Source organism: Chenopodium quinoa, unplaced genomic scaffold (genome assembly GCF_001683475.1).
Source record: "Chenopodium quinoa cultivar QQ74 unplaced genomic scaffold, ASM168347v1, whole genome shotgun sequence".
Taxonomy (NCBI): Eukaryota; Viridiplantae; Streptophyta; class Magnoliopsida; order Caryophyllales; family Amaranthaceae; genus Chenopodium; species Chenopodium quinoa.
This window is the reverse complement of record NW_018742204.1, coordinates 4,108,912-4,119,585: the sequence shown is the minus strand read 5'-3', so window position 1 is coordinate 4,119,585 and position 10,674 is coordinate 4,108,912.

Sequence of the window (10,674 nt, the reverse complement as noted above, 5' to 3'; positions counted from 1 at the left end):
ATTTTGCCGTAGTGTTGAAAATGTTCATGAGTTAATATATTTGGGGCACCATGGGAAAGGACATACATAAATATGCCCACTTTTTCTATAACTGACTTTCAATGTGATGGTTTTAAACTATACACGCTTTCTAAATCTATGTATAATTCCACAAATAAAGGAGGGTACATTCTAAGAGCATTAAAACAACGTATTTCATAACCGTTAAGTAACTTAATCATCTACATTTGGTCAGTTTAATACGAGGTCAAACAAGGTTCCTTATATATATGGTTCTGTAGGGATTATTTCAAGCATTGCCCCAAACTTGAACCCCACTGTGATCATACACTTAAGCATGGTGGCGTCCAAAGGGAAGGAAGTTAGAGCAAAAGAGTCGCCAACAAGTTGTAGAAACTTGTAAATCGTTCACAGGGTGAAGGTTACACCCCTTAACGATCCAAGAGATCGTCAACTCCAATAGGTCTGGAACCAAAACTGGAAGTTCGGGGTTGAAGGTACAAATCCAATCTAAAAGAGAAAGAACCTGCCCTAATAATAGGCCTTTACTTTATTCTGCTCATATTCATGTGCGCTTTCTGACTAACATGCAATCAATAGGTTAACCTAAACCTGTTTATCTATGTTGGTTGAATATTAATGCACAAATAAATCTATTATAGGCAATCACTTGAATTATAATCAAATTAACCCTAAACAAGATTATTAATTATCTTATTAAGCGTGATTACAAGTACCAATTCCCTTTAAACATGCATTAAAGGTGTGATCAAGCAATAACAATAATATAATCAATCAACATAATAATAAGCAAAATAATTATTATAAATAATCATGTTAAAGCATAATATTAATAGCAAGATCCTAGGCATGATACTAACAAGATATTAAGAAAGAAAACAGGAAGCATTCTTGTAATCATACATGATATTAGAAATATAAGTTAACCCTAAACATGATACTAGGAAGCAATAAAACATCCTAACATGATACTAGGAATCAAAATAACAATCTATACATGATTTCTATATCAAAATATCAATTAAAACAATTAAAGAACTTACTTGGATGCCTCGTACCTCTTTATAATAACAAAATACGCACGTGAGTAACTTTAAGTTAAATAATAAAATAAACAATTAAATCAAATAATTGAAATAGAGATTTAGGACCAAACCCTCAGAAATATCAAACCTTTCACGTCTAGGGAAAAGGCAACTTTGAATTTGGCTAGGTGTGTCTAGATCTTGTGAATACGGAATTTTGTTTGTAAAAGGGTTGGTTTAGAAAGAGAGGGAGAGAATGAAGAAATTCTTGATGAGATTTGGTGATTAAAAACAGAGATCTAAAGACGCTATTTATAATGAAATAGTCCGGTATTGATAAAAAGAATCAAAGTTTGAAAAGAAATAAAACACGCCTCTGTCGCCAACAACAGCACCTGTCGCCGCGCAACATGGTCTGTCGCTAGGCAACAGCCTGACGTTTGGCGCTGCAAAAGGTTTTCCACGCGTTTTCTAATTTTTGATAAAATCAAGTCGTAAAAGTCCGTACGAAGGGTAAAATTGTAATTTTACATAAAACACTTCTTTTATTCCAAATAAAACTCATAAAACTTAATTATCAATCCTAATCCCATTAGGATTCAAAAGAACCTTCTAGAAGATTCTAGAAGACTATAATCAATCCTAATTGCATTAGGAATGTTATTCATAATACGCCCTTTTAGGGAATATTTCAAGCATTATCCCAAACTTGAACCCCACAGTGATCATACACTTAAGTACGGTGGCGTCCAAAGGGAAGGAAGCTAGGGCAAAAGAGTCGCCAACAAGTTTTAGGAACTTGTAAACCGTTCACAGGGTGAAGGTTATACACCTTAACGATCCATGAGATCGTTAACTCCAATAGGTCTTGAACCAAGACTGGAAGTTCGGGGATGAAGGTACAAATCCAATCTAAAAGAGAAAGAACTTGCCCTAATAATTGGCCTTTACTTTATTCTTCTCGTATTCATGTGCGCTTTCTGACTAACATGCAATCATTAGGTTTACCCTAAACCTGTTTATCTATGTTGGTTGAATATTAATGCACAAATAAAACTATTATTGGCAATCACTTGAATTATAATCAAATTAACCCTAAACAATATTATTAATTATCTTATTAAGCGTGATTACAAGTACCAATTCCCTTTAAACATGCATAAAAGGTGTGATCAAGCAATAACAATAATAATATATTAAGCAATATAATAATAATAATTATAATAAAAAATCGTAATGTTAAATCATAATAATAGCAAGATCCTAGGCATGATACTAACAAGATTAATAACAAACCCTAGCATGTCACTAAACATTAAAAATCAAAACTTTAACCCTAACATAATACTAACATGCTATTAGGAAAGAAAATAGGAAGCATTCTTATAATCATACTTGATATTAGAAATTACCCTAAACATGATACTAGGATGCAATAAAACATCCTAACATGATACTAGGAGTCAAAATAACAATCTAAGCATGATTTCTATATCATAATATCAATAAATCAATTAAAGCACTTACTTGGATGCCTCGTACCACTTTCTAATAACAAAATACACATGTTAGTAACTTCAAGGAAAATATAAATCAAATAAATAAAATTAAATAATTGAAATAGAGATTTGGGACCAAACCCTCAGAAATATCAAACCTTTCACGTTTAGGGCGAAGGCAACTTCGAACTTGGCTAGGTCAGTCGAGATCTTGTGAATGCGGAATTTTGTTTGTAAAAAGTTGGTTTAGAATAAGAGAGAGAGAGAGTATTAAGAATTTCTTGATGAGAATTGGCGAGAATTATATTGAGAATTGATGATTAAAAACAGAGGTCTAAGGACGCTATTTATAATGAAAATAGTCCGGATTAGATAAAAAAAAGAAGCGGAGTTTAAAGAGGAATAAAACACGCCACTGTCGCCGCAATAGCCTCTGTCGCCGCGTGATAGGGCTTGTCACTGCTCGACAAAGTTTTCCGCCACGCGACAGGCCTGTCGTCCGGCGCTGCAAGACAGTTTTTGTGGATTTTGTTTTTATCATATCTTTTGATCCAGAAGTCCAAATAAGGCATATAATATGCCGTTGGAAAGATCTTGAAGTATAATTTTCAACCAAATTAAAATCAGATTAAAATATTTTGTAGATAATAAGATATTACCGAAATAGTGGAAGAATGTCAGTTTAGATATAGTTTCATATCTCACTCATATCTTTTTCGTTATAGCTCGGAATTAATATTATAATATATCATTGGAAATATAATTTCAATATCTATCAAACCATATAAAATTTGAATAAAGATTATGAGGTACAAAAATAATATCTAAATATATTCCATTTCGTACAAAACAAGGATTCTCAAAAGGAGTATTTTTATTCAATTTCAAACTCTTTGAAACATAATTATCAATCCTAATCCATTAGGATTTAAGAGAACCTTCTAGAGTATTCTAGAAGACTAAAATCAAAACTAATAACTTTGGGAATTATAATTAATAATAGGCCCTCCTTTAGATCATTGGGCCGTATGTAAGAACCAAACCGGGCCCAGTTTAGTATTTTGGCCATAACTTCCTCATTATTCATCGGAATTGGGCGTATAATGTATCGTTGGAAAGTTCTTTTCAATCCCCATCCAACTAAACTATTATTGGACCCTTTTCATGGACCAAACTAAACTAGAATGCACATTTTTCATAAATAGGGTAACAAAAGAAATATTTTCAAAAACAGAAAGAAGAGATATTTTAATAAAAGCATCGTCATCACTAGACTTTTCAAACTTTCACTTCGTTCGATAATCAAATGACATGAAAGGTATTCATCACTGGGTTTGGTTTTGGGGAGACACATTTGGTTGTCTACAGCCCTCCTCTAGATCATTGGGCCGCATATAAAGATTAAACCGGGCCCAGTTTAGTAATTAGGCCATAACTTCCTCATTATGCATCGGAATTGGGCTTATAATATATCGTTGGAAAGCTCTTTTCAAACCCAATCCAACTACACTATTATTGGACCCTTGTTATGGACTAAACCAAACTAGATTGGATATTTTTATAAAATAGAGTAGATTTTCGAAAACAAAAAGAGAGAATTTTAATAAAAACTAACCGCAACATTAGATTTTCCACACTTTCACTTCATTCGATTATGATTCGACACGAAAGGTATTCATCACTAGGTTTGGTTTTAGGGAGACAAAAATGGGTGTCTACAGATTTAGATAATGCTTTGTAATGTAACATGTATTGCAAGCAATCAAAACTTCATTCGATTATGATTCGACACGAAAGGTATTCATCACTAGGTTTGGTTTTAGGGAAACAAAAATGGGTGTCTACAGATTTAGATAATGCTTTGTAATGTAACATGTATTGCAAGCAATCAAATCCCAAAAATTATCCTCCTCATCTAATTTAGTACTCTTTGCATAAAAAGAGTATCTTAAGTTGCATATTATAATCCATACCTTCAAACAAACATGTTTAATTTCAAAATCAATTACATAACATAACTAATATTAGTATGATATGTATAAGATTTAAGTGTAAAAAACAAGGATGAATTTCAATCATTCAACAAAAAGTAGCAAAAGTAATTCCATTAATTAACACCCATACAATTTTTCTCTAAAACATATATAAGGGTTGGGGACGCATACAACATTTCATATTTCTTTTTGTTTTACACTAACAAAATGAGATATATGTATAAATTATGGCCTTAAAGAGCCATTTTGGAATAATTTCTAACAAACAAAAACTAGCATAAGATTACAAAAGTTAATATGGTAACATTTGTAAGAGTTTATAGGTACGAATGCGGAAAACATGAATCATATTCATATATATAGCATCTAATCCCAAGATCATGCATAACACATAAAGAATTAGAATTAATACCTTTGAAGCGTGATTCCACGTGCAATCGAACAAGAACAAGGGAGATAAAGAACCTTAAGCGTGATTCCTCTACTTGGTCCATAGGCACAAATTAAGACCTCCACTAATGCTAGTTAGTCGCAATAGAACACTTCAATTGACCTTCAATGGAGAAGAACGAGCAACGAACAAATCACGAACAACCACGAAGGGAGGGGATAAACGTGTGGTACAAAGTGAGAGAGAGAGAGATTTTGGATCACGCGTTGCTTGGTGCACAATTAACTATTAATTGTGTTGTATCATACAACCCTAGGCATGGACTTTATTTATAGATCTCATCTCTAAAAAAAGAGTCCATGACAAAGCCCAAATCCTAACTCTAATCTAACTATACTAGCCCAATCCAATTCATGATTGATTACTTGTTCATGAGGCCCATAAATGGGCCTCTAACTTGCTTAACCCAATACCTTTGTTGTGTGACCTCATAGGATCCATTCTAGTGGGCTTTGGACTATTTGACTAGCCCAAAGATCAATGATCATAGTCTAACACTTGATATATCTAGTAATTGCACTTATCGAAGACAGAACTCCTTCAATCTCCCACTTGTCTGAGACAAGTGCACGCTATTTGAAATCCTTAAGTCAATGTGTGTCGAATTGATAATATAATTGCATCTCATGTCATGATCATATTAATCTACAAATCTTTTCTTGAGAAACTCAGTTAGAATTACAAAACAAATGATTACTTGGTAATCCATTTGAGTACAGCCATACATTTTCTGAATTCTCCCTCCTCAAGGGGCAAAGACACATCCCTATTTAAATAGGTAGACTCAATCCAATCTTGTGGCAAATAAGGCTCCCACTCAAATCAGGAGGTAACCAGGAAACACCCTTTATAATCTCCCGTTACGGGAAGACGTTTGAATGTACACAGTTACATCAATCATTGAATGAAATCAATGTTCCACTCATGTCAAAGGAATCCACTAATATATCCGGAATCTCTATACTTGAGCTTAAAAGTAGGTCTATAGTTTGATCATGCATCATTCATGCATATCCATGTGACTCACCGAGCATCACTACGCTTCTATAGCCCATGAAACTGCGCTATCCAATCAATCTTACATGCTAGTCCATTTATTGAAATCATTTATGTCCAGTTTAATGATTCTTGAACTAGGAACTTAAATAATATATGAATTTAATTCACCTATGGGGTTTCATTCACCAGGTTATTTTATTAAACTAACCTGACGAGCCCAATAATCCATAATTATTTTGGACATTTTATTTAATATTGAAACCACAATTAAATAAGAGAAATGATAAGTTTCTGATTAAACATAATTCTGCAAATGAATGTATAACATATGTAATAAGTTTTACTCAAAAACAAATACAACTTAAATTACATCATTACCTTCAATCCAACTGAGTTGCAATGAAAGGGGTTTAGTAAGTGGATCAAAGACATTCTCATCCGTATGAACTTTGCACATCTTGACATCTCCTCTGCCAACGATCTCTCGTATGAGGTGATACTTCCTCTCAACATGTTTGGATTTGAAGTGTGACCTAGCCTCCTTTTATTGAGAAATGGTGCCATTGTTGTCACAATGCAACTCAATTCCCTTTTGAGCACTTGGTACGATATCCAGCTCAGTTAGGAACTTCTTTATCCAAACTGTTTCCTTAGCTGCTTCAACATACAACAGCCAAATACTCTGATTCTGTCGTAGAGTCTACGACGGTGCTTTGCTTTGAACTCTTCCAGCTCACTGCTCCTCCATTCAGACAAAAGATGTATCCAGACTGGGATTTAAAATCATCTCTGTCTGTTTGAAAACTTGCATCCGTATAACCTTTGACAACCAACTCATCTTCGCCACCATATACTGGAAACATTACTTTAGTCCTTCTTAAGTACTTAAGGATGTTCTTGGCAGCTGTCCAATGTGTTTCTCCTGGATTTGCCTGAAATCTGCTATACATGCTTAGAGCATATGAAACATCCGGCCTTGTACAAATCATGGCATACATTATCGACCATACTGCCGAAGCATAAGATATAATTGACATACGTCTCATCTTGTCTAGCGTAACCAGACATTGAGATTTTCTGAGCGTAATTCCATGAGACATGGGGAGAAATCCTCTCTTGGATTTTGACATCTCGAACTTATCAAGAACCTTATCAATATAAGTCTCTTGACTTAGACCAATCATCCAATCATCAAGACCTGTCTTGATGAATCTTGATTCCCAAAATGTACTCGGCGTCACCCAAATCTTTCATGGATAAACAACTCTTCAACCAGTCCTTGACTTACTCAAGCATTGATATGTCGTTCCCCATGAGAAGTATGTCATCTACATACAAGACTAATAAAACTATGCTGCTCCCAGTGGACTTCTTGTATACACAAGGTTCCTCTTCGCTGTAGAGAAAACCAGTTTGTTTGATTGCTTCATCAAAACGAAGGTTCCAACTCCTTGATGCTTGCTTCAATCAATAAATGGATTTCTGAAGTTTGCATACCTCTCCAGGATTTTCTAGATCTTCAAAACCCTTAGGTTATGTCATATACACTTCCTCCATCAAGAACCCATTCAAGAAGGCGGTTTTGACATCCATCTACCAAATTTCGTAATCGAAAAATGCAGCAATCGCTAGAAGAATCCGAATGAACTTAAGCATTGCTACTGGAGAAAAGGTTTCATCATAGTCAATACCATGTATTTGTTTGTATCCTTTTGCAACCAGTCTTGATTTATAGATGTAGGCATTTCCATCCTTGTCTGTTTTAATCTTGTAAACCCACTTGCAACCAATAGGCTTTACCCCATTAGGCAAGTCCACCAGGGTCCACACAGCATTTTCAGAAATCGATTCCATTTCGGATTTCATGGCCTCAAGACATTCATTTGAGTTGGGTCTTGCCAAAGCTTGCTTGTAGGTTGAAGGTTCCTCATTCTCCAATAAGAAGATTTCAGAATCCTCAGTTAACAGAACTTCATCAAACTGTTTTTTTTTTATTCTGGCAGACCTACGTAGGGTTGGAGCAACAATAGAAATGTTCTCTTCAACTCTTTGAAGATTTTCGCAAAAATTAGATCCAAGTGGGATGGTAGGAGTCTCGCTAGTTGAATTAGCTTGCTCTGACGCATCATTAAGCTCCTTCGCCTCCGACGTGGTGTTATCCACATCCATTTTTTGCTCGTCTTGAATTTCTTTGAGAACTACTTTACTCCCACTTGTCTTTCTAGAGAGGAATTCCTTTTCTAGAAAGACACCATCGCGAGCAACAAATACTTTTTCATCTGTGCGATTATAGAAGTAATACCCTTTTGTCTCTTTGGGGTAACCCACAAAGAAACATTTGTTTGATTTAAGGTGTAGTTTGTCGCTTTGTAAACGTTTTACATAGACTTCACATCCCCAAATCTTGATAAAAGACAAACTTGGAACTTTTCTATTCCATATCTCATATGGTATTTTTTTAACTGCTTTGGACGGGCTTTTGTGTAGTACTTTGGCAGTTGCTTCTAGTGCATATCCCCATAATGATATGTGTAGATTTGTAAAGCTCATCATGGACCAAACCATATCTTGTAAGGTCATATTCCTCCTTTATGGCACCCCATTTAACTGTGGCGTCCCTAGAGGAGTTAACTGTGAAAGTATTCCACAATTAATCAGATGTTCATAAAATTCTTGGGTTAAATATTCACCACCATGATCAGATTGTAATGCCTTGATTGTTTTCCCAAGTTGGTTTTGTACCTCATTCTGGAATTCTTTGAACTTTTCAAAGGCTTCCAACTTCTGCTACATTAAGTAAACATATCCAAATCTACTTAAATCATCAGTAAAAGTAATGAAGTATCTGTATTGACCCCTAGCTTTTAAACTCATTGGTCCACACACATCCGTATGTATGAGTCCCAAAAGGTCACTTGCTCTTTCACCTACACCTGTAAAGGGTGACTTGGTCATTTTACCAAGCAAGCATGACTCACAATTTTCAAATGATTTATAATCAAATGTTGAAAAGAGCCCATCCTTATGTAATTTCTGGATGCGCTTTTTGTTAATATGTCCAAGCCTACAATGCCATAGGTAAGTTGGGTTTGAACCATCTGTTCTTTGCTTTTTATGATCTATGTTGTAGACATGAGTTGTATAATCTAAGACATACAAACCATTAATTAATTTTGCTTTAGCATATAACATATTTTCTTTGGAAATAAAACAACACTTGTCTCTTATTTCAAAAGAAAAACCTTCAGTATCTAAAATAGGAATTGAAATAATGTTCTTGGTAATTGTTGGAACATAATAACATTTATTAAGAACCAAGAGTAAACCAGAAGGAAGTCTCAAATGATAATCTCCAATATCAAGTGCAGCAACTGTTGCTCCATTTCCTACTTGAAGTGTGACTTCTCCTTTTGCAAGCTTCCTACTTCCTCTAAGGCCCTGCATGTTATTAACAATGTGAGCTCCACAACCGGTATCGAATACCAAAGTTGAAGAAGAAGTAAGATTTATTTCTACAACAAAAACATCAAGTAACTCCATACCTTCTGTTTTCACTAGTGTATAATGGGGACACCCTGGTGTATGGAGAAGCCAATCACCATAATAGAAGCATTCGCTTTGTCTCCTTTTTAGGTACTCCTCAGCATGGTTGAGTAAAAGGTTGACTAATGTCACAGTCGAGCCCTCATCATTATGATTGAACCTAACTATATCAAAACCATCGTGGAGTGAGAACAAGATTATGTCATGCGCGGAGTCATCATCGAACGGTTTCCCAAGGACGTCCATTTGATTGAACAAATCAATCATTTCAGTGACATGGGTCCTTACTGACTGACCAGGCATGAGTTTCTTAGCCATTATCTTACAATGTAAATTGTAAGCCTCATACCTTATACTGTCAGTCCAGGAATAGTAAATCAGAGGGATCAAATTAATGACCTCTCTTACATTATGATCTTTGAAGCCTCACTTCCTAATGCCCCAATGCCACCTCGACAGATAGCACGAAGACATTTATGTAAGTTGGTTAGCTCATAGTTCCTGAATATTCTTTTCCAACAATTTGGAATAGATTCTAAAATGAGATTCCTGATTTTCTTAGCGTCCGAAACAATTTCCGCACGCCTTTCAGGTTCATAACCCTTAGTATACTCGTTCTCAACATGAATATATAAACGAGATTCAAGCTTTTGGCTTATGAGAACATTTCTCAGCTCGTTCTCCCATTCCCTGAAGTTTTTGAGATTCAGCCTTAAATTTAGTTTCGTTGGCAAAATAGTGTTGTCGTTATGGTTATTCATATACAAACAAAAACAAAACGAGGCAAAGTTCAATAATTATGTTTAATAAATTTAAAGTACCATAAGCGATATTAATTATTGGAAACTATAAAGCATTTATTCAATGTTAAAGTAATCCCTATTGAATTAAATGATTCCAAGACCCTTTATTTGTGTAATAGTTGACCGGACTGAGGCCCTACCATCAAGCATTACATTTTCAAGGTGAGTAAACTCTTTACTGATTACACATTTGTAATTCTTGGTTGAATAATTAACCATCACATGTTTAATTGTTACACTTAGCTTCAAGGTTCTAAACCCTTTAGGTAACCTTGTTGAGTATACCCAATTAAATATGTAGAACGTGATCTACCCCACAATACCTAAAATAACAAGAGA